Below are 26,509 nucleotides of genomic sequence, written 5' to 3' on the forward strand. Positions count from 1 at the left end.
CGTCAGGAGAAGGTCCCAAAGCGCTTCACAGAACACACTGTAAAGTGAATTGACTGTATATTTGTGGGCGAACGCGGCAGCCAATTGCGCACAGCAATGTCCCACAAACAGTCATGGGTTGAAAATGACCAATTTATTATTGTTTTTGGTTTTGGAGGGATTATTATTAGGCTCTGTGTGGAGTAAGGAAACTTGCCCAAGGTTTCGCCCTGCCTGGAATTGAACTCAGGTCTCTCGCTTGCAAAGCGAGTGCTCAACCACTGAGCTACAGGACTCCACAAATGATGTGTAATTGGCACCAGCTTCCTTTGTGGAATCGGTAAATCCTCACGGAACGGCGATGCAAACGCAAATTTAGTAAATAGAAATGTTCCTGGTGTTCACACAGAGGATTTGACTTTATTTTTCTACCCATTTAGGATGTCTTCATCGCTGGGGACGGCCAAAACTGGGGGGAAAAAAGCATACGAGGAAGCCGGGTGGTTCTTTCCATGGCCTGTAGGTGTCTCTCACACCAAGTACAAGGGAGGATTTTACTGCACTGGGATCTCGTATCCACTTAGAACCAAAATCTTTCAACTCATTTTTGTGGGTGATACAAAGGTGCAAGTCCAGGGTTAAATTCTGATCGAGTTAAATTCGGATTGTTGCACAGGACTCGTGGCCGGGGGGTGGGTGGGGGCGCAGAGGCAGAATGTTTCCAGTGGAAGATCTGAACAAGAAAGGGTTAACGGCAACTGATAGTTGACCAGAGGATAGTTGACTGTCGGCTGAATCCCGGTTGATAATGAAGGACAAATAATTCTCCTGTGTCTACAACGCCTTAAATATAAATGCCATTTATTGTTGTGGCGTTGACTTTGCGCATCTCATTCAGGCCTTTAAAAGTTACTAAAGATTTGGAATCGAGTCAGTCATTTGCCAGGTAAAAAAAGAAAAAGACACACCACTTTTCCTTTAACGTGCACGCTACCTTTTAGACTGGCCCACTGGAAATAACCTTTTATTTTTCTTGATAAATTGCTACGAGAATCATAATGGATATTTAACATTTTGCCCGGGAGGGGATGACTCTCTTTGACATGTGAAAAAAAAATGCACAATTTCTTTCAAAGGGCACTCATCACTGCAGGGAGAGGGTTGCACAGAGAGAGGCCAGCAAGTCAGTTTCATCCCATTGATGTTTCTGCGATGCAATGACCCAGGAAACAGGAGGAGACCATTCAGCCCACCAAGCCTGTTCCATTCGCCTTAAAAGGAGTGTTGATTTACTTATCCTCACCAAACGTCCAGATAATAATAATAATAATAGTAATCCTTGCATTTGATATGGCACCTTCTCATGTCTTTGAGACGTCTCAAAGAGCTTCACAGGATACACCGTAAAGTGTAGCGACTGTGTATTTTGTGGGCGAAACACGGCAGTCTCCCACAAATAGTAATTTTTTTTAAACCAACTGCGCAAAGGAATCTAGTGCAAACAGCACGAGGCATTTACAGGGAGGGGGGGGAACGGTAAATCAATAACAACTGTCCATATTTTATTGTAATATATTTCAAAATGATAGCTTTAAGATAGAGCATCTTCACTTCAGCTTATGGAGCTTTGAGCGCCATGGATCAGGTGCAAGGTCAAATACAGCGGCAAACTCATCACCATTACATCACACATCTTTGAGAAATACAGACAGTTTTCAGGAAAGGTTGGGATATGCAACTGAAAATCCCAGTGCAATGCCCCCACCCCACCCAAAGGTTCAAAGCTGTCAAGTCTTTGGAAGAGTCGGGATCACTCTTATCTGGTTTATGAATCCTAGATTCAGGAAATAACTACAGACTGAAATGAAGAAATACTTGACAGGACTGTGAGAGGGAAGGGGGTGTGAGGGAGTGGTGATAGCTCCTTATCACGTCACTGAGACGTCTCAAAGCGCTTCACAGAATTTACTGTAACGTGAATTGACTGTATACTTTGCAGGCGAAACGCGGCAGCCAATTGCACACAGTAGCGTCCCACAAACAGTCGTGGATCGAGTGACCAAATTGTTATTATTTTCTTCCAATTCATTCACTGAGACGACGAACTATTTTATCAGTAATCCTCTTATGTAAAATAAAAAATAGTTTGTCAAAAGAAATCTTGTAACCTCTCTTGTTTTGTGTTGCCTATCTCAATAATCTATGTCTACACATCTCTCAGTACAGGCGTGAACATGTCCAAATAATTGCTTGATCTCAGGGAGCTCAAAGCAGTGCATCAGAATAATGACACCATGAATCACACGCACTACTGGAAATAAAACTGCTAACACTAGAGGCAAGTCCTCTAGTCCTGGATAAGGTTACAAGGAAAGGCTGCATCTGGTGCATGCTCCTTCTCTCATCTCTAGCCTTCAACCTCTCACTATTTCCATCACCACCTGTCTTGTTGCTATTTTATAACTACTACTGGAGTCTATTGTTTCAATCCATACTTTTGTCTCTTGTTATCCCCCAAGCTTCAAATAGAGTGTTGTTAAACATCCCTCCTCTTCACGCCAACCTCATTGTTTTAGGATCAAACCCCCATCACCATCACCCCAACCCCCATTTCCTACTCCAACTCATTGTTTCCCCAACACCATGAAACTCCTCACCTCCTTCAGTCTTTCTTCTTCACGTAAATCTTTTTCGAACTCAAGGTCAGTATTCACCGAACAACCCCATCTTAACGTACCACGTCACCTGTCCTGGTCTGTCCAATTGTGGTGGCTTCCTTCTGAAAGAGCCTTTGCCTTTCATCTAGATTGCCCAATTTTGGATGACTTCCTGTTTGTGGACAATGGAGCTAGGGAAACCAATGAGCAGAGCAATAAAGAGGTGTTGCCTTTTAATAATAATCCTTGCATTTGATATAGCACCTCATCACGTCAGAGGCATCTCAAAGCATTTCACAGAATATACTATAAAGTGAGTTGATTGTGTATTTTGTGGGTGAAACGCGGCAGCTAATCTTGCACAGCAGTGTCCCACAAACACTGGTGGATTGAGCGACCAAATTCTTCTTTTTTTGAAGGGATTATTACCCTTGCAAGGCGATCCATCAATGGACGAGCAATCGAGTTCCTACTTACTGCTAGGTAAACAGACACAAAGGGGTTCAACTGAGGAGATAGATCTATTTTTGGTCAAGGATCAGATGCCGAGCACATCGCTACTTCAGGGATGAACTGAGTTTCTGGAAGCAATGTTATTTCCAGAAATAATAAGTCGCATTGGTAGAGACTAAAAGCCAATTCAAGACTGAGATTGACTCAGAACTCCTCTGCATTAAATTGAATATTTTAATCTGCACCAAACCTTGCCTTTCCCCTGAAAGAGACCAGCTTTCAGGCCATCAGAAATGAATTATACAGAACCACTACTAAAAATAAATTATACCAGCCGACTCTTGAATATAATTCAATCTCTTAGTGTTATAACATCTGTACTCACTGAGTACTGAATTTCCTTTGCTTCTTTCAAAGGACACTCATTTTCTGTCACACATCAGTAATAATGATTTTCTGCATAATTTCGAATCTTTAAATATTGAGAGGAGCGTGCAGTGCTAGGGGAACAAACAGGATTTGGTCGCATTAGAATTGATCACAGCAGAAGATAGCACAGTTTGGACTTTTAACAGCTTAAAGATGGAAGAGGTGACATTACTTTTATTTGCTAAGTGGAGAGTCGTTTAATTTGCAAAGTAATTTGCAAATAGTGAATCGTAAGGACACCCAAATTCGTTTTGTTCATTTTGGGATACTTTAGTGAGCAATAAAGAGAATGAACTTGGTAGCGATTGACATTAGCTCAGCACTGTGTATTTGATGGGCTAATCTAAAAATATCCGAAAATAAACTATTGAAGCATCGTTAAGATTAATTGAATGTGGTACAGACTAAATGGAACTGGAAATCTAATAAGACGCTAATCAAGTTTCACCAATACTCTCTGTCCAGAATGGTTTTGTTTTACAGGGCACTTTGCTGGTGTATCTGAAAACATAAGGCAGCACCCCTACGCTAGCAATCATAGACCTCTAGTGTAGTGGTGAGAGCCCTCACCTCGCAAACGAGCGGATTCGGGTTTGAGTCCCAAGGGTGAAACCTGATGCAAGTTTCCTTATTCCACGTGTCTCTGTTTACCTCGCAGTAAAAGTAGGAACCCAGGTGTTAGGCGATTGGCGGATCACTTTCCGGGGGTAATAATCCCTCTAAAGCAAGGGTTATTATTATTATAAACACTGGACATGTGCTTACAGCTAACAAATAAATCATTGGGCAACATACCCTAGTTCTTTCCTCATAAGTCTTTGGGTGTCCAGGCTGGAAGCAATACTGAGAAGCAGAGGGCAGGTGTGGTTGGTATGGGCACACAGACGCAACAGGTTTGAAAAGGAAAAAGTGAAAGGAGGTATGAGTTTGCTCTCAGCAAATCCACAGCGACACTTTATAAGATCCCAAGAGAGGTTCCGATGAAGAAGGCCCTTTGGCCCGTCGGCTCTCAGAAGGCAAGAATGAGGATGCTGGTATCTGGGAGTGAATTGGTGGTATGAGAAATAGAGGCTGACTTGGGAATCGCCTCTTTTCAGAAGCACAGGTTATCGACAATAGTCTATTGGAGACATCTGGACCTCAAGGCATTCCCCTTTCACACTGAAGAATGAGACGAGACAGTGGGAGACACTGTACAAGCAGACGCTAAGTGTGTGTGTATATGTGTGCGTTGGAGGGGTCAGGGTTGTGGAGAGGAAAGCCAATGAATGTAAACTTATCAGAACGAAATACTTAAGGTAAAATATTTAATGTTTGAAGAGATTACTAATATTGTTCTATTATTCACATTAATCCCTTTGGATAAAAAGAACACATTTCAGTCGGATCCTAATTGAGCCACATCTGTTAAAACCAGATCCAGATTATTTCTGGTCTCCCGTGACTGTATTGCAGGGTAAAGTGTAATTGGATTTTATCTCCACAATCTAGGAACAGATTGATTTTTCATTCGCTCTCCCTGATCTATCACTCTCTCATGTAGTTCAAGTGTATCAATCCCGTCCACATATCTCCCCCACACACAAAAACATACATACACACTCATCCACACGCATGCAAACTTTGCTTTCTGCGGTGTTATAATAATAATCCTTGCATTTGATATAACACCTTATCACGTAGTTGAGACGTCTCAAAGCGCTTCACGGAAGATTTTGAAAAGTGAATTTTTTTGTGGGCGAAACGCGGCAGCCGATTGCGCACAACAGTGTCTCACAAACAAATTATTCTGGAATTTAAGGAGCAATTTGTGATTAATCCCGCAGTTAATCGCTGGAGGAAGAATCGAAAGGAAGGTTTACAAAACATTGCTGGTGCTGAAGATCTCCAGTAGATTTAAAGTTGAGGAATTAAATAATAATAATAATCCTTGCATTTGATATGGCATCTTATCATGTCCTTGAGACGTCTTAAAGCGCTTCACAGAATATACTGTAAAGTGTAGTGACTGTGTGTTTTGTGGGAGAAACGTGGCAGCCAATTACACACAGCAGTGTCCCACAAACAAACAGTCGTCAAAGCACGGGCAGCCACTGTTAAAACAAGCATTACTTTTGCTACCGGTCTCCACATTGACCAACTTCCTGTTTGTCCTGGATTCACACAAACCTAACCAGTCACTGATGCTGATAAGATGCAAATGGACTCTTATTACACAGGGCAAGGCTTACACAAGACGAGCCAAGAATAAAATGCTTCTGACTCTGTCTAACTACATTCGGGTGAGAATGTGATCACCCACAAGCCTAAATTGCTGAGGCCTAATTTGCAATGTTTCTTCTCAATAACAAACCGTGTACTTATTGACTTTCTCAAACATTGAATCTGCCAAATTCATTTTTCAAGATATCCCACGTTTATAGGAATTCAATGATGGCACATTTTCTATTAAGAAATCCCGCAAATTAGACATCGATTTCCACTCGACGATTCCTTCTCTCTCTGCTCATCGAAGGCCAGACTGTTTCACACCCCCCCACACCCAATGTGCCCCACAATCGCTGGGCGAGCTTTCAGCCACCTTGCCTCCCATTTCCCCATGTAGAGGATGTCAGAGCCCAGGCTTAATTGCTTCCAACCCAACTGCCACACGTGCAACTAGAAGAGGTTGCAGAAAAGGGACAAGGAGACTAGAGACAATTTAGCCCCCAATTGAACCCTACCTGAAACCAGCATCTCCAGTGCAGAGCAGGATTCAAACCAGCAAAGTCTTGATCCGTTTAGCTGCTTCCATCATTGGTCCTGGCCCACCACAAAGCATTTTCACTCAACGACAAATGCCGAAATGAGAATCTTTCAGGAAAAGCTTTTCGAGACCGTGTCTTTTTTGTTTTTTATATATGCTAAAATCTACAGGCTCCCCAAGGGGGATAAGCAGACACATTACTGCACTATGTTAGGCATCCAACAAGGTTAATGCTGTGGCTAAATGGACAGATTGCCGATAGCTGGCCAAGTAAATGAGTGTTCAGATCAATTCAGGCTTGGGTTTAAGCTCAATCAGCTGACCAGTCAAACCATCGAGAGGCCAATTTTAACAGTCTTAAAAGTCAAAAAAGGTATACGTTTCGCCCACAAAGCACACTCTTTGCTGTATATCCTGTGAAGCGCTTTGAGACGTTTCAACAACGTGATCAGGCGCAATGTAAAATCCAAGGATTCGTATCTTTATTGTTAGGTCTGATATAAAATAAGGTCCATTTTGTCTTGAGATACAAGGTTGGTAAAACTGTGGAAAATTCTTCAAGTTAGAAGCCAGTTTATCCACAACTTTTGAAATGGAACCAGGTCCCGAATTAAGACTGAATGGAGGCATTTTCCGTAATTTTCGTGTGATCGCAACTATTGAGACAAAACGGTTAAAATGCGGTCAAGAATCAGTCAACCCGCACTGGGCTGGCTACCAGAGGGCAGGAGAGATTTTCAAACTTTGTACTGTAATGTGAATCTTTTTTTTTTAAGCAGGCCTTGTGCTTTGCTACAGTGGCTTCATTATCAGTCACGGTTGCTTTCCTGCCTAAAAAATACAACCTGCGGGAATTTAGTTAAACATCTTATCTCAAAGACAGCACCTCCGACAAAGCTACACTCCAGTCTACCGCGCCAGCCTGAACTGTCAGCCTAGATTCTGAGCCCCAAATCCTAACGTACAGCTTCAATGCATAACCTTCTGACCCAACAACGAGAGTGACATCAACTGAGCCGAGCCAGTACCTTTGCGCAAAGCGTGCACACTTTGCGCTTAGTGTTAATCCATGCGTTAATCCCGAACACAAGAAAGGAGCTGCAAACATGTTAATAGAGTTAAAAACATTTGAATGCATTTAAACACTGCAAGTCTCACATTATATTTATAGTGTGTGGGCTGCTGGTATTTTTACTGTTGCTGGCGCTGTTCTTTCACACCGGGAAAATCAAGAGCAGTGACGGATGTGCGTGAAATTAGCGCTCGTGTGTGGCTGCGCACTTTCGCCCTCTTAGTCATGAACGAAACCAGACGCAGACGCCTCATTGCCGCCTGAGCGGTTAGTGCGACTAGACACGTAGACATCAAGGAGGGAGAGCTTACGGGGATAGGGCAAGGCAGTGGGATTGAATGAACAAACTCCTTGCTCTGAGGGACTTTCTGCGCTGTAAATTTCTATGATTCTATAGATTCTCCCCTCAAGTTGACCATATTTTGTGCCTCCCACTGAAAGGTGGCCTGAACCAGTAGAGATGTGGAGGAGGGTGTTGTCCAAATGGTGGGCATTTCTGCTGGAAGTCATCCTGAATAGCCTCTAAAGCCTTTCTTTGCCCCCTCCCCCACCCTTCATGTTAATGTCAGCATCAATGTTTGAACCCATGCATTCAGCATTTGTAAATTCCACTGGCGAATGCCTCACACTCTGTGAATAATGTTATTGATGGCCTTACTTGCTTGTGGAACATTCTTCAGTTTTGCTACAGGAATGGATCAATGAACTGAATGGTATTAAACCAGTCAGCGACTGTGGCGTAATTCTGGGTCTGTTGAGACAGACGACAAAGTGTTAGAGCGATTCCCCACTGGTGTTTTTGACTCCGTCCGTTCTGTTGTCAGAGCGTTCTCGCTGGGAAGTGGGTACTTTGAAATGCTTATCCCGAGTGTCAATATAGAGCACTTTCAGCTTAGGTACAGTATGGACCAGTATAACAATAATAATAATAATAATCCTTGATTTTGATACAGTGCCTTGTCAAGTCATCGAAACGTCTCAAAGAATGGTCACATTTATTGAGAGCGTAATTTGTTTTGCATTCCCACATAGCAGTATCACCAGCAAATATACCGTGAAGTGAAGTGACTGTGTATTGTGTGGGGCGAAACGTACCTGGCAATGTAGCTGAATTACAATCTACAATGTCAGGAGGGTGCACACAAATGCACTTGTGTGATATTTCCATCTGCCACATCACTGATCCCTGCGGCCTCTCTGAATGCAATAATGAACTCAATGCCAAATCATATTTCACGAACAATCAAGTAGGAGCAAACGCACAAGTACAAAACTGTTCATGATTTGGCACAAAACCAAAGGGCGCCAACTTAGTGACACTCCGCCATGTATAATGAGCTCACTCACTGAGCTGTGGGTCTGAGTGAATAAAAATCCCCCCCCCCACCACCCCCATAAACAATGATCGGAAGCCCCAAATTCCTCATGCTCATAACCTACTTAATTGTAATTAATAATAATCCTTGCATTTGATATATCGGCCTTATCACGTCTTCGACACGTCTCAAAGCGAATTCATTCTCCCAATAGTAGCAAGAAAGAAAACAGCTTCTAAATGAAGGCTCAATTGGAGGATTTATCAAAATTATGGACAATCTTAAATTTTTAAGATACTGGTCTTAAGGCTAAGACCATGAGAAATTCCAGATCTCTGGAGTGAAGATTGATGCTCTGATGATGGCAACTGTTCACTTGAGCCAAGACTCCATTAGCAAATTGATCTCGACTTCAGTCAATGACTCCCCTAATCACTGATGTCAGTGTTTTCCCTGATATAATGCAACAAGACTCCAAGTGGATGTAGCACTGGGCTAAAGTTGAACATTATTTTTTTTAAGTGTCTGTCTCCTTGCAAAGATTTGTCCCCCCAACGCAGTAGGGTATTTTAGAGCCCAGGTGATCAGCAGACGTTTTCAGGTCATCAGAAAAGGATGCTCTCATACAACCAGATGTGCCGTGGACCTCCGCACCAGTGAAATCAATCTTTTAATAATTAACTGATCCAAATTTTAACAGGAGAATATTTACTGACCTCTTCAGCAAAGAGGGCTCACGTCCATTTAATCCGATAAGTCGAGGTAAAGTTAGTCTTTGCTCTCGTCTCGGAGAAGACAGATTTTGACTTGTGTTGTTCACTTAAGGAATAACACTATCTAAAAATTCTGGCTATTAAAAAAAATTATCTTCGCGTTTGAGTCCTTATATCCAGTGTTCACTAATGATCTCAGTCTGGTACAGATAGGTCAGGAATACATGTCAGATGATTTACAGCTAACTTCTGCCAAAGCAAAATCACTTTGTTGTACATTTGTGCTCGCAAAAAGTCAGCGTACTCCGAGTCGGATAATAGGACAAGTTTGAAACGAATTATTATATAACTGAATAGATCGCCACAGGCACAACTGTCTTTGTGACCTTTACTGGAATCTGGGACTTGGCTTCTCCTGTAAATGGAGCCTCGAGGAGTTATTTTTGCTGGTTAGAATTTAAACTCTTAGTTTTATCCAGGGCCTATATCAAGTGTGTCAGGCGTTTCGATCTTTGTCCACCACGGGGTTTAAGATGTCAGATTTTTCCGTTTCAGTTCTGACGGGCTTTTATTTTGTCTTCTCGCTGCCTTTGACAAGTGCGAAGCTCTCCGTGTCTCCACTTTGTCCGAAGATTTAGGGCATAGCGTGCTTCCAATTATCTAGCCCTAGTGCTGGAAGGTGAAACATCCTGCTCAACCTCTTGTGTAAATCATTGCTGGTCCAATCTCTGTTCACACCCCATTTCTGTGGGTGCACATGACTTTCTTCCGATTCTTTCTTACGCTTGCCTTTCTTTTCCTCTGCTCTCAATCTTCTTTCTCCCGAGTTCTCTTTCACAGCTATTGTTGAGTTGTCGTTTCTCTTTCTCCACTCGTACCTTACTTTTGCTCTTTGCCTCCTTATCGTTTTAGAATAATAACCCTTGCGTTTTACACCGCATCTTTCATGTCGGGAAGAGGTTTCAAAGAGCTTCACAGGATTGATTTACTGCGAGGTGGCGAGACTGTGTATTTGTAGGCGAATGTGGCAGCCCATTTACACACAACACAGCCAAGACCCACAAATAGCCATGGAACAAATAACCACTTTTATTTGGGAGATTGTTGATCAGGGCACCAGGAGAAACTGCCTTCTCTTTTTGTGTTGTGCCGTGAGATCTTTAACGTCCACCTGAACAAGCAGGCAGGACTCATCTCATGTCTCATCTGAAGGATGGCAACTGAGACAATGAACCCTCCCCAACCAGCGCTGTATTGGAGTGTCAGCCAAGACTATATGAGCTCGAAATCCTGACGTGCGGTTTGAACCCACAACCTTTTGATTCAGAGGCGAGTGCGACCAACTGAGCCAGGTTGACGCCAATATCTTCTGAATCCTTCATCGATTCAGTTCAGTGAGTAATTGACAGGGGCTTTAATATATGGAAGTTCTGACAATCACTGCCCAGCTTGCCCAGAACAATACATCGGGTCTTTCAATGCTACAGATATTAGTCCTTATCTGTGCCATGTATCTTGATCGTATTGTAAGTAATTAATGTCATATAGCTTGCTGAATATAAAGCAATTTTGCGGATCAAATTAGGAGGTTTAAAGTCAGCAGAAAAAGCTCAGCATGGCACTACAATCTCATCTGTATTTAGCGTGTAAACCCGTTTTTAAGATCAAGCGGAATTGAGGAAAACAAATCCTAAATCCAGTGCAAATTGCAAAAAACCAAATCCGATTCCAAATGACGTCAGAATTTTCCACAATTCTCCGCGACCGTAACTATCGCAGCAAATCGATTCCACGGAATGAGAAGAAGAGTGCAATAATAATTGGGTCACTTTAATCCACGACTGTTCGTGGGATGCCGCTGTGCGCAATTGGCTGCTGTGTTTCACCCACAAAATACGCAGTCAATTCACTTTACAGTACGTTCTGTGAAGCGCTTTGAGACGTCACGAAAAAACGTGTTAAGACGCTATATCAAATGCAGGGATTATTATTATTAATAATAAAAGGGGACATTTTAGATCTCTTCTGGCGTCGAACCATCATTCCTTTCCTTTCAGGATTACATTGGATTCCCTCCTCTCCCAACCCCATAGAACTTTTAGAGTGAATGATATGTGTACAGGAACGCCACTAATTACGGAGGTCAGTGTTGGGGACGTTAATAAGAAACTATCTGTGTGTTTTGCACTTGCTTCTCGCTCTCCTGTGTATCGTTCAGTGCTCCTGGCCCCATCGAGACACTTGCAATGGCAGGTGTGAAATATTAATTGCATCGCTGGAGAGTGACTGACTGTCACATCTGACCAGAGTCGCACTCTTTGGTAAATATAATTATACAGGTTCTGTTCTTTAATCATTCTCGCTGGCTGTTTAATTAGAAACAGAGGGTGCCTCTTCACTGATGTATTCCGTTAATTGCGAGACAGCAGAGAATGAATCCATCATGTCTTTTGTTTTCGTTCCACCCCATGACCATTGACGTTCGATCGCATTGTGATGCATATCCCACCCCAACAGAAGCAGATGCTCTTATAGAGAGAGATAAAGTGATCCACCGAGACTTCACAGAGCCCAAGTTTCGGCAACTTTTTAAAAACTCAACGTTCAAAGTTTTCACGGAAGGGTCCCCACAAAGCGCTTTACTTTAAGTTTCTTACAATTTCGCCTCAAATTAATAATAATAATAATAATCCTTGCATTTGATATAGCGCCTTAGCACATCTTTGAGATGTCTCAAAGCGCTTCGCAGAACATACTGTCAAGTAAATCGACTGCATGTTTTGTGGGCGAAACGCTGCAGCCAATTGCCCACACCGGTGTCCTGCAAACAGTCGCGGATTAAGTGACCAAATAATTTTATTTATCAGTTTTTTGGAAGGATTATTACCCTGGAAAGCATCCACCATTCGACTAATAACCGGGTTCCTACTCACTGGCAGGTAAACAGTGTGGACTAAGGAAACTTACCTAAGGTTTCGCCCAACTGGGAATTGAATACGGACTCTCTCTTTCTGACTTTTCACCCATGTCTCGCACATCAAATAAAATGCATTCTGTCAATGCTTTACAGGTGACAGGGAATGACAGCACCTATTTTTGGAGCACTTTACAAGCACCGCAGAGATAGCCCTGTGTCTCTGTACATTATTTAGAGACACCAGCTCTTTCGAGATCATTAATTTAAAATAACGTCACATAGCAAATGTCAGACATAACAGCTCCTTTGGTTCATTTGAAATTGAATCAGACAGTACCTTGTGTGTGTGTCTATTTTGAATTACGGAAACAAAGGATTACATAGTACCAAGGGAAAAACAAACACACACACACACACAACACACACCTTGCTCTCACCTCCTCACTGCTCCACTCACAATAATGCTGAAATACCTTGGCATTACAGCATCACATCACATTGATCCTCCCTATCTAGACCTCAGATCAACTCTGCTAGCTCCAAATATACTGCTCGATACAAATTAGAGTTAAATCTCCAGCGGAAAGCTGGGGCATTTAACTGTGAACAGTGGTAAAAGGGTTATTTCGAATTATGTTTTATTTATTCTATTCAATAATTAAACAGCCCAGTTCCACCTAACGAGCTTTCTAAAGGAATCCTATCACCTCACAGCTCGGAGCCAGTTTTACTTTTGAAATTAAATCTTTCAGGTTGTAAAGTTTGAGACAAGCGCGGAGGTCTGTTGCTTGTGATGGTTGCTCTCTCCCCATGGAAACTTAGCTTTTAGAGCTGTGCAGGCAATTCCAGTAACCAAACGCCTTGGCTGAGAAGTTCACACATACACATACACACACACGAAAGTTGGCGGTAGACTGCATGGGGCTTGGCTGTGGACCCTTGTCACTTGCTGGACCTCGCTGCCAACATGTAGCTCACTCGTGAAGATTGGACAGTTGGGTGAGATAAGCAGAGGCGTCCGATATCAATACGACAGTGCCTTCAGTTGAAAGAAAACTACGTTCAACAACATTCTTTAGGGCCTTAGAGAATGCAGGGAGTCTGGATTGAATATTCTCTCACATGGTCTACAATGTACATTTATATAATGCCTTTCACGTTGAGAGAGTGTCTGAAAGCGTTGGCGTTGGGTTGAGGCCGAGGGAATTGGGAATTTACAATTTGTTCTAATGTTAATAAACTTTTGTCAGGCCTCTACTATGTCCTACTGTTTTGCCCCAGTGATACAGTGGACAATGAGACATTAATTGTGATTGTGATAGGTTCCGCTTGCTCAGGACTGAGGTCAGGAAGCTTCACTTCACACAGAAAGAGAGGGTTGCGAAGACAGGAGAGAGATCTGGCCCAGAAAGCTGTGGAGACGGAATGGATGAGGCTGTTTAAAAGATAGATAGACAAACTCTAGGGTAGTAAAGATATTAAGGGTATTGAGCATTGGGATTAAAAAATTGCCAAGATCTAATAAAGTGGTGGAACAGTAAGGGTGGATGGTTGAATTGCTTCCTGTTTTCCTATGTCAGGGCATGCTATGTTTTGGGTTTGACAACTCTTTGCTGTTTAATACAAAGATATATATGTACCAAGCAATTAGACATTTTCATGGTCCTCGAAGGAGAAAAGTCTCAACTTAACCAACGGATAATTGGTAACAGAGCTTTGCAATGATCCAGAGCAAGAGGAAACATTACCCACACAAGTAAATGAAAAGAGCTGCACAAATAAATCACAACAGCAACTGTACTGGGAGGGGCGAGAGAAATAGTTGTTATTGTTAGTTATTACTCATAATAGAGTGTAAATTGCACGAAGTTTACTCAGCGGCTTTCTGGATTATTAAGATTTACAGTATTCTTAACGGAATAGCGTGAAGAATGCAACAATTTTCGCCTCTGAAATAGAAACATTCCTTTAACACATCCTGTGTGAGTCAGAGGCAAAACATCTTTTTACTGCTAACATTAGATCTGGTGATATTCTCAGTTCTGCAATGGATTTTATATTAGTTCTTTGGGGGCAGGGGAAGGGGAAAACAATCATTCGGAACAGAGCAGTCCTTCCAGCCTCGGCTGAAACTGCTCAAAAGTGCATCATTCCACAATTATACCCTATCTGCAAGTGTCCATTTAACTCGGTGGGGGGGGGAGTCCAAGCTGTTGGCTGCTTAGATATCCTATTTGAGAAACGTCTGTGAGCAGTATTTTGGCATTTCCCATCCAGAAATATAACATTCACTGGTTACGGAAGGAGCGGGTTGGACGGATGAAATGGAGTGGGGCGGAGGAGGGGGATGGGTGCTGGATGAAATTGGTCTGTGGGCCGGATGTGGCCCGCGGGCCGCCTGTTGGACCGCACTGTAACTGAATCTTTCACACACGCACGAAACAAATCATTCATTAATCCAGAATTATCCCCAGTTCACAATTCTAAGAGGTTTAAAACATAAATAAACAAATAAACAAACAAATAAACAAATAAATAAATCAGCGGCTGGAATTATAACAAGAGAAGAGTGTCTTTAATAAGTTAATAAGTTGTAAAGTTCGCTTATCTGACCACTGCATTAGAAATGAATGCCAAATTCGGTAAGTTAGCTAAAATAAAGAAAGATAAAGTTTTCAAGTTAAATAAACAAAAAGTAGTTAATTAAAGTACCAGACAATTGCTGGGAGCCAAACCTTCTACTGTACGAACGTTACATTATTAATGCAGCCTGTGGGATAAACAAGGTAAGAAAATAGGCTGCGATTTTTCCAGCAAATAGAGGTGAGCACAATGCTATTTCAGTCAATGCCATTCTCCTCGAGCGGTTTAGATTTTAAGAGATTTTTTTCCCACAGGCTGCACAAATGTTCAACGGAGGGTCATGTACTTAAAAATCAAGGGGGGTAAATAAAACATTAGATGGTTTGCTGGCCATTTAAGGGAGTCGAAGATAGGGGGTGAAAATGCTGCGTACTTTATACATATTGAATCCATTACGAAACAGCCAATTTTTTCAGTATATCAAAAGCAATGATTACTCTTACGACTGAGGGCCTGATAAACACTTCTTGTCCAAAACACACTGAGAAGTAGAATTAATCTAAAATGATGCCATTGGTCAGACACGCATACATTATTTTTTCTGCCTGGTTGAATTGCATTATTCATACGTGTTCGGTTTGAGGCTGGACTGGAAAGGGATTCGTACTTTATTACAGTCAACGGTACGACATTCATCAGTCGTGAAATCTATCCATCTCATCTTCCTGTGTGCAGGAATGCTCCTTTTCTACCTCGCCACAGTGATCCACTGTTGGCCTGTCCACTGCCCCTACTCCTCTCACATTCACTGCAATATTATGGTAAACATAAATATTCATTCCTCTATTAGTAAGCTGTTAAATATTTATTGTACAATACATCAACAGATGTGAAAGCTATCCAGCTAATGTATTTTGGCACCTCGAATACACGATGCTACTATTGCTTAGTTCATTTCATTTTTACGAGTTAATTAAAATAAGTAATGCACTGAAAGTAATTGCTGGCTTGGAGGAGAAATTCAAGTGAAATTGAAAGTTACACCGAAGTCCTGTCTGTGATGTTCAGGTGGATGTTAAAGATCTCATGTCACTCTTCGGGTGGGACAGAGGGATTTACTGTGAAGTGTAGCTATGTGTAATTCACAGGCAAACGCAGCAGCCAATTTAATAATAAAGTTTGCATTCGATATAGCGCCTTATCACGTTGGTAAGACGTCTCAAAGAGCTTCACCGGATTTACTGCAAAATGGAGTGATTGCGTGCTGGTAGGCAAACAGCCATGAAATGAATGAACAATTTTATTTAGCAGAATGTTGGCCATGACATCAGGAGAATCTCCCTTCTCTTTTCGAACTTTAACCTGAACAAATAGGTTTAATAGCCCTGAGCATTCCACTTCTACACACGCACTAAAATTTATTCTCTCTGTCAGGCACAGGTCTGTGATGCTAAAGGATATTTCCCAATTTGTTTTCCTTTTTCTCTCCCTGCACCCCCCACCGACCTCCCTTTCAGGCAGACATTGAACGCTTTAGAATCAGTAAAAGGTAAATAAAAGATTCATGCGACAACTGGAAGAGCTTTAACTTTTCATGAGACACGATACATCCACATCATAAATGGACTTTAAATTGAAAGCAATTAAGTCGGAAGGACAAGCAAAGGTAAATTGCTGACAGTGAAGAACTGCAATTATGCATCACTGTGGTGCGAAGATGTCAGTGTGTTCTGTGTTCAGCACCCTAGGACGTCTTTCCAACGTGAAGGGCGCTATACAAGTGTAATTTGTTGTCGTAGAGCGGTTACATGGCGTGCATGTTAAAAAAAAGAGTTGTGAAAGATCTAGATTGAGAACAGTATTGGAGGCTATTAGTGCAAGTAATATTAATAATAATCCCTGCATTGATATAGCACCTTTTCATGTCGTTGAGACTTCTCATAGCGCTTCACAGGATATGCTGTAAAGTGAATTGATTGCGTATTTTGCGGGCGAAACGCAGCAGCCAATTGTGCACAGCAGTGTCCTGCAAACATTGATTGATACTGTGAAGCGCTTTGAGACATCATCCTGATGAGATGTTAAACTAAGGGGAAATTGAGACAGTACAAATTGGATAGTAAGACATAGTGTAAGTTTGTGGTGTGGTGCAAGTGCAGAGTATACTGTTTCTGTACTTGTGAGAACACTGAGAACTATAGACAGACCCTTACACTGAGTCTAACAGTGCAAAGGACAGTCTAACAGCACTTCCCAGTATGGAGTGTAATTTGTGGCTGTTTTATAATGCATTCACTGTCATAATCACAGGCAAACAGCAAATGTTACCCCTTTGGTGAATGCTTACGGTAATTAATATAATTAATACGCTCTGTCTTAGCATTGCTCAGCGAGGTTTCATTGAAATGATCGACCCACGGATTCGGCTGGGCTAACTGCAGTTTGTGTGTTACTGTCCCCTCAAATCTGAGTGTTCACTCCAGAGGGAGTTGTCCCATTATATTGGACACTTAGTGATGTTTATCGTTTTGCTGTTTGTTTAATGCAGAAGGGGTGTCGTAGAGGACACACGGTAACGTGCACAAAACGGTCCGTTCACTTTATAGTATATTCTGTGAAGCGCTTTGAGACGTGATACGGCGCTGTATCAAATGCAAGGGTTATTATTATTATTATTATTATTATGATTATTAATGGTGCATTCAAAGAGTTGAGATTTCAGATCTAATCACCCCAAAACTCTTTCTTACATCCGAGTTTTAAATGTAAGTGGTGCAAAAATCCATAAACCATTTTTTTTTCTCTAATGGGGACAGCGAATTGTGCCTCGTGATGTGATAATTATGACAGATGCCATTTTCCCCCCTTTTCTACCCCCACCTCACCATTTTTAATATTTCAGAAAGCGGCTCGGGACAAGGCTGTCACTTGCTTTTATTCCAAGTTGCAACACAATAGGATTTCGCTGCAAAGATTGTCAAAAAAAAAATAAGATTCAAGAATGTGGTATTATGAATCACTCAGAATCATTGTGTAATTGGTTGCCTTTTACCAAGACTGCTGAAGGCACTGATCTATAATCAAGTCATCAAAGACGTTATATCAGAACGATATTCCTTCCAAATTGGTTTACGGGCGCATTCTCTCCAGGAACATAAGGGCAGTGACAAGTGATAGTTATTTTAGTTGATGGTATAATTATTCCCCATCATTTGGGCTTAGTCGGAGCAGATAATATTAATGCGCTTGATCATTTCAGTCAAATCTACCCATTCTGGTGTCGTAATCGTCAGTCAGTACTGACTAGATTAGAGCTTTGACGCTGCCTTTTGTTTCCTTCCAGCGACTGACTTCTCCAAGAGTTCAGCTATGTCAATAGGGTCGAAGCTTGAAAATCCGGTTGGATTGAAGGATAGCATCGTGCCTCACTGCAGAGTTCATTGGTAGCGAGAGCAAAAACAAAAAAATTGCAAGTAGTTTCTTAACCCATTCCTTGGGCAAATTAACACAAGAAATATGTTAAACTACCCCAGATTTTACCTCCTGAGACACTGGTTTCTCACCTTAAAATACACCTGTTTGTGGGACATCACTGTGCACAAATTGGCTGCCGTGTTTGCCTACAAAACACCCCACAGCCACTCACTGTACAGTAAATCCCGTGAAGCACTTTGGGAAAAGGTACGACATTAGATGTAGGGGGTTTTATTGCCACTATCGCTGGCACAAAGTGCTCTGCCTGGTACTTTCCAAATTTACATGTTTTTTTTTAGAAAAAATATCTTTGTCGCATTTATTTCTGTACTAATGAGTCACCGAGGTGGGGGGTGGGGGGGGTGGAAATGAGACAAGATCCATGACGCATTATGAAATGATATTGTCTTGCAGTGTTAACTGAGGCAATTCAGAGACTAAGCAGGAAATTAGTCCCAGTTCTTCCACCTGATTACATTATGCAAATATAGAATGCCTGTTTATTATACCTCAAAATAGTAAAGGTTTTGTTCCACGGCATGAACTGAAGAGTAGATTTTTCTTTATCCTGGGTCAAATCAGAATGATCACTTATTTCTATCTGTTATTAATTATTTGGTCACTTCAACCCACGACTGTTTGTTGGACGCTGCCGTGCGCGATTGGTTGCCACGTTTCATCCACAAAATATACAGTCAATTCACTTTACAGTATATTCTGTGAAGCGCTTTGAGACGTCTCGAAGTCAGGCTCCGCCACTGTTAAGCACTCTGAGACGCTACTCTAAGCCTGACTCCGAGCTGGGGGGAGGTGGGAGGTGGCCGTAAGCACGGTCGAACAGGAAAGTTTTCAGCCGGGACTTGAAAGGCGGAGGAATCGAGGGAGAGTGTTCCAGAGTTTTGGGGGGGTAGTGGCTGAAAGCGAAACCTCCGATGGTGGGGTGGACGGTGCGAGGGACAAGCAGGAGGCCGGTGCCAGTCGAACGGAAGTGCCGGGTGGTGGACTGGGGAGTGAGGAGGTCGGAGACGTGGGGAGGTGCCGGGGAGTGAATGGATTTGAACACGAGAGTGAGGATGTTGAAGTCGATCCATTCGGTGATGGGGAGCCAGTGAAGCCTGGGCCAGAACTGGTGACATGTGGGTGGGGACGGAATTTGGTTTGGGTCAGTATGTGGGCGGCAGAGTTTTGAATGAGATGGATTTTGTGAATGGTGGAGTTGGGGAGATTGGCGAGGAGTGCGTTGGAGTAATCCAGGTGGGAGGTGACAAACCCATGCACGAGGGTTTCAGCTGCATTTGGGGTAAGGTACGGTGGGAGGTGGGCAATGTGGCGGAGATGGAAGAAAGCGGTCCTGGTCAGGCATCGGATGTGGGGGAGGAAGGACAGTTGGGGGTCGATCCGGATGCCTAGGTTGCGTGCTGGTACAGTGAATCTGAGGGAGAGTCCAGGGAGGTTGAGGGGTTTAGATCCACAAGAGAGAAGACATTTGACATTTGACTCCCGTCAAACCACCTTCTGTATTAGATCTCAGTTTTCTTCTGAAGAGAGCAATGGAGTCCTCTTTGTACGACGCTGTTGGTGTTTGCTATCATGACTGTGTTTGTCAGCAGTACTTTGTTATAAAGGCAACAAGATATGTAACAGGCCACCAACTCACTGCCTCACCTTACACTCTATTCATCTCACTGTCAAGAATGTGTTATCACTTCCAGAAGCCAAAAGGCCTTTTGCAATCAGGCGCAAATCAGTGCACAGCTCGGAGCGAGGTCAGCACAAGGCAGTGGAGGGTGGGGGGTGGGGGGGTGGTCTATGAATTTTTTTTAAGAGCACGCAACCCAAGCTTTGATCTTAACCATTGATGGAATATTCCCAGCAAAGAAAGAGTTTGTCAGACCCGTGCAGTCTGAGGCCATTATTAGTAATGAGAACAGTTAGCATTTAACATCGATTTCATCTTGTCTCAGTTGGCAGCACTCTCGTGCTCGGAGTCAGGAGGTTGTGGGTTCAATTAAATCGGTCATTCGCTTCACGGCTGTTTGTGGGACATTTGCTGTGCACCGATTAACTGCTGCATCCATCCACAGATATACAGTCACTACATTTCACAGTAAAACCTTACAAAGAGGTTTGGACATCTCAACGATGTGAGAAGGCGCGATATCAAATGCAAGGATTATTATTATTAATATTATTATTAAATAGTAATGAGAACCATCATTTTGTATTGGATTGCATAAGCCCTCAAGATAGATCATTTCGCCCACAAAATATAAAGTCAATTCACTTTACAGTATATTGTGTGAAGTCCTGAGATGTCTCGAAGACGTGATAAGGCGCTGTATCAAAAGCAAGGATTATTATTAGATTATTATTTGGGGGGGGCATTCTTCTGATAGGATGCATCTGCTTCACAAATAAGGCTGAATGATAAAGGCATTTTACACAACGCTTCTAAAGGACCACACATGGGAACTCATTGCTGTGTTCTTTTGCTGTCACTTCGAATTGTGAGCCAATTAAACCAATCTTCTGCAATTACAGCTCTTTCAGCCTTTTCGCTCGGACTAATACAGTGTAAAATGGTGTCAGTGTCTCATCAGCAAGGATCTGATGCTTCAGTCAGGGTCATTAGGTTTGTGGAGTCCTGTAGCTCAGTGGTTAGAGCACTCGCTTTATAAGCGAGATACCTGGGTTCAATTCCCGGCAGGACGAAACCTTGGGCAAGTTTCCTTACTCCACACAGAGCCTAATAATAATCCCTCCAAAACAAAACAATAATAAAAAATTGGTCATTTTCAATCCATGCTGTGCGCAATTGGCTGCCGCGTTTCGCCCACAAATATACGGTCAATTCACTTTACAGTCTATTTTGTGAAGCGCTTTGAGACGTCGAGAAGGCGTGAAAAGCGCTATATCAAATGCAAGGATTGTTATTATTATTATTATTAATGACCAAGTGCTCTTTCAAACGGTCAGAGTAGCTTCACGCAGAGAAGCCCGACTTCTGAAACGGGAGCGTCGGTCTTTGAAGGGAGAGTTCCAGGAAGAATTCACTCGCTCACCACAGTGCGTGGGGAAATGCCATCCATCATTTCATTAAGCAAATTAATGCCAAAAGATCGATGCCTCGAATTGCTGATCGAAACGATGAATTACAGCCTGGTTTAGAGCGTGGCACGTTTTTAAGAGTTTGGACCGAGACAAATTTTTTCCTCATCCCGCGGAACACGGTGGGAGGAATCGATCAAAACCGGATTCATTTTGAATAAGAAATCCCCCTTTAATGGTGTTGTTTGTGAAGACGATCAAATTTATACCGGTGAGACTATTTGAAAGAGAAAGGTTGTTCCCGTTTCTCCCGCTGTCCTGGCCAGCAATCCTCTAGATAAATTAATCATTCACTTCACAGCGGGTTGGTAGGACCTTGCTGTGCGCAAATTGACTGCCGCATTTGCCTATAAATGCACAGACCCTGCACACTCGACAGCAATTACCTATGATGTGGTTTGAGACATTTTTTTTTACACACAGGGGATTGGAACAGGGTTCCCACAAAAGGTGGTTGAGGCCAGGATTCTGGATTCGTTTAAGAAGCACCTTGTGGTTATAACGTGAGGAGCCTGGGCTGTGTAGGTTCGAAGTCTTGAGGTCGGGCTCGAAGCCACGACTTTCTGACACGGAGCCGAGCGAGCGAGCCGGGGTGACACCCAAATCTCGCCTTATAAAATAATAACAATCCTCGCATTTGATATAGTGCCTTATCGCGTTCCTACCTATGCGTTTTGCCCACAAAATATACAGTCAATTCACTTCACTTCACAGTATATCCTGTGAAGAGCTTTGAGAGGTCTCGAAGAAGTGATAAGACGCTAAATCAAATGCAAGGATTATTATTATTATTATTACTTACCGCTTGGTAAAAAGAGGTATGTGAAGTAAGGAAATTTGCCTTTTTTTTCAACGTTTCATCCTGCCCAGGAATCGAACCCGGGTCCTCTCACTTGTGAGGCGAGCTCGCTAACCGCTACTCTACGGGACTCCACCTTCACCTCGCTCCTGTGCGTAGAATTGGTTCTCCCAACCTCCAAAGAGTCACTGCGCTTCCAAATAGGTCGACTGTGCCATCGCTAAGGGGGTGTGCGGAGTAGAGGGGGAATACTACGGCACGAGCTTGCACGATGAGTGAAAGAGTATTCGTGTCACAGCACAATCTTGTGGGTTTGAAAAGGTCATTGAACACATCATCTTGACTCCTGACAGCGAATCAGTTTTGCAGTATATTTCCACTCAAAATATCATGTATTGAATTACGAAAACAATCAATCCCTGCAGGGATCAAGGAAGCTGGATCAATCAGCTGCAATCATCCACGATTCCTGAAACAAGACCTCAGCAACCCTTCTCCATTATCATTACACACGCACCCATATTTTCTCGCTCATTACGCTGATGTGAGGCCAAAGTTCAAAAGGTGAAATCGGTGAACGATCACCGGTTGCGGAAACGCACCGACTGTGTCCCAATAAACTTTGGCGGGTTCATTAATCACCAAAAAATCAGTTATTAGGGTTCAAGCGTTCAAGCCACAAAAAAAAAAGGCTGTAAATCCACAGCTGGTCAATCAGGGTGTGAAAGAGACAAGTGGTATGGACGTCAGAATTCTACAGTCTAAAGCTAACCCTAACCCTTGGAAAGGTTCATTGGCCGCTGATGAAAGTACACGCATGATGAAAGTCAACTCGTCTTTCTTTTTCTGACGCTGATTGACCTGCTGTGGAATTATAATAATAATACTACTGCTTATACTATTTCATAAAGCAGCTTTTAACGGCAAAACATCTCAAATTGCTGCACACGTAACCCGTGTCAAGTGCAGTGACAGTAATGGCAGTTACCACAGAGTGAATGATCTCTTTGGTGGAGATTTGATGACCAAGGCGTCGGGAAAAACTTCCCTTCCCAACCTCTGGAACTCTGTCATGGAGTCCCTTCGCCTCACCCCTTCCATTGCCTCCTTCAAAGCCCATCTCAAGACCTTCCTCTTTGACCATGCCTTCAGGCATCCTCCCACCCCTCTTGCTTCCAACCCCCAGCTCGAGTGCAAATCCTTGACTGTCCAGCACCTTGGTCTGTCCTCCTGACATGAAAGACGCTGTATGAATGCAATTTGTTGTTGTTTTTATTTCATTTCAACCCTGATTTACGTCTCATTGACGTGGCTTGTGGTCTTCATGCTTGGCAATTCCTGAGTTTGTACAGACAAAATCAAGAGCCTGTTGTATGTGGGATCTTAAGCGTGAACCACTCCTATGGCGATGAGTCACCAAACTGCCTCCCACGATGCTACTTACATTTTTTGCGCCTTTCAACGTCTCTGATAACCAGCAAGTCCTCGAGTCTTCTAATTCCGTTGGACGACATCCAGCCGATCGTCTGTGATAACATTAATATAAGATCGGGCTTGGCAGGCGAAATACCAAGTCATTTAAGGAAGACTGGTAATAAATGTTTACACTGGTTTCATCAGGATTTGCTGTTGCGACCTATTTGTTTTACCTATAAAAAGAAATGAAGAAAAGGGTGGAGGGGGACCACTTGTTCTTAAGAGGTGATTAACATTCAATCTGCCACCTGTGTGGAAGTAATTATATTGAGGTATGAAAAATGCATTCATTTTTGAAGAATGGTTCTTGAGGTATAAAACATAATATATATGTAAAACACATGGTGTCTGAACTGACCATAGGCCTTTTTTTTTAATGCTGACTACAGGCTATTTCCCTTTCCCTTCATGAGAAGTTATCCTGAAAGCTGATCAGTAACTAGATCTTTATTCTGTGTTTCTTATCAAAGTATAATAATAATCCATTGTGTGGAGTTCCGTAGCGCAGTGGTTAGAGCACTCATCTCGTATTCGAGAGGAGCAGGGTTCAATTCCCAGGTCAGTTCCTATCTCAAATGCAAGGATTATTATTATTATGCATTTGATATAGCGCCTTATCACTTTGTTGAAATGTCCCAAAGAGATCTTCAGAGGACTTTGTACTGTATAACGTAGTGACTGCGTATTTGTAGGCAAGTGAGGCATCTAATTTCCATGTGGAAAAAGGGAATTTCCAAGAGAGGCGCTCCGAAAAAAAATGTAAATGACCCTCCTATTTAGTTGGACAAATGATTCTCATTGAAGCATAATCCTTATCCCCATTCAAAATTCATTGTTAACAAACGGAAAGTCGTTTGAACAAACTCCATCTTATTAGGAACTGAATTGAATGTGAATGGGATTAGGATCTCAAAGAGCAGCCCTGTGTAATTTGGCAGCATCACTTTATGCACAGAAGTAAAGATCTACTTGCAAAGTACATAAATCCTACCTTTGTCTAGAAACCGAGCTATGTATTCACTAATAGAGTCAGACTCCCTCTGTTTCAGAACAATAGTTTAGGATGCACCAAGACAGTCAAACGAGAGGATACAAATCGCAAGTAGCAATTTCTGGATAGACACCAGAAAGTGCGCTGAATGGTCTATTGTTAGTCTATTAAAGTCTTGAATTATTTGGACACCCACATTTGCTGGTTGAAATTGGCCCCACACAATGCTCCATTTAGTTTGTTATATCAATATTAGGTTTTTAGTGGTTGGCGGATCACTTTCCCGGGTTAATGATCCCTTCAAAAAAATAAATAATTTGGTCACTCAATCCATGACTCTTTGTGCGACACTGCTGTGCGCAATTGGCTGCTGTGGTTCGCCCCAAAAATGTACAGTCAGTTCATTTCACAGTATATTCTGTGAAGCGCTTTGAGCCATTTCAACGACGTGATAAGGCGCTATGTCAAACGCAAGGATTATTATTTTTACTATTTAAACAGCCCACGTCAGAAGAGGAAACTCACAGTCAGTGACGGAAATTTCGGTTCCAAATGAGTGTCTGCAGTAAGTCCGCCACTCTGACCAGTTGATACACTCAAAGAAAATGACCACAAACGATATACAGTGTTAAACGAAATTGAGTAAAATCAGTTGAGGCCAGAAACTTAAACAAAAGGAAAAAAAATCAACAGGGATCGTGTTTTCCATTTCATCCGACTTGCTATTTTCTTCTGGAGTATTGCACAAACATGTTCCATTAATTCTTAACTAGTTGAATAAACATTGCATGGCCGTGCTCCGAAATAAATATTCCGCGCACACCGGATCTCAGGGAATATTAGAAAACTGCTGAATTTACAAGTTTGGAGCTATATTTTACAGTATCACATTGCAAAGAAAATGACACATAAGTTTATGAAATGTCTGTCACAAACTCAGGGTGACAGGATTTATAATAGTATGCTTCATGTCCAAATGTAAACTAGCCTCATACACCTACTGGTATCAACCTACCTATATTTAGGTTTCAACAAAATGCCTGCAGGATGTAATTAACCTTTAGTTGAGATTGTACTGTTTTTTTCCTCTCTACACGTGAAATCAATACTAATCTCCCATTGTGCCACTGTGTGTGAATGACGAACACACCAGGTTAACAAAGACCAGACAGAAGTGAGGCTCAAATGAACTTCACCGCACTCAGAACTTGGTACTGTATCATTTTGGAAACTTTTTTTTCCTTGGGAGAGCCAGGGAGAGAGAGGGGAGTGGAGGGGAGGCAGGGGAGGGGAGGGGAGGAGACGGCTGATTTCTCAGTCACTAATTTTGGAGAAAATTTACTTGCGAGTAAACAAAAGTAGAATCTCAAGGCTGCTGTTCTCCCAAAACTGGGTTGTGTTGTTTTTGTCAGCAATTTAGCTGGATTCCTGGTATTTTCGGTGGAGTCCTGTAGTGTATTGGTTAGAGCACTCGCCTCGCAAGCGAGAGGACCCGGGTTCGATTCCCAGGGAGGACGAAACCTTAGGCAAATTTCCTCACTCCGCACATCTCTGTTTACCGAGCAGTAAGAAGGAACCCGGTTGTTAGTCGATTGCTGAATCGCTTTCTGGTGTAAAAATCCCTTTAAACGTTTAAAAAAAATTGGTCACTCAATCCATGACTGTTTGTGGGACACTCCTGTGCACAATTGGCTGCCGTGTTTCACCCACAAAATTTACATTACATTTTACAGTATATTCTGTGAAGCGCTTTGAGGCGTCCTATCGACGTGATATCAAATGCAATATTATTATTA

General features: G+C 42.4%; 1 non-coding gene across 1 annotated transcript; it reads left to right on the plus strand.

The window, feature by feature from the left end:
- The first annotated feature begins 20,979 nt into the window (after positions 1–20,979).
- On the plus strand, positions 20,980–21,051 carry trnai-uau. Its single transcript has one exon. It is a non-coding gene; the product is annotated as a tRNA-Ile (tRNA).
- Positions 21,052–26,509: the final 5,458 nt, after the last annotated feature.

Source organism: Callorhinchus milii, unplaced genomic scaffold (genome assembly GCF_018977255.1).
Source record: "Callorhinchus milii isolate IMCB2004 unplaced genomic scaffold, IMCB_Cmil_1.0 Scaffold19, whole genome shotgun sequence".
Classification (NCBI taxonomy): domain Eukaryota; kingdom Metazoa; phylum Chordata; class Chondrichthyes; order Chimaeriformes; family Callorhinchidae; genus Callorhinchus; species Callorhinchus milii.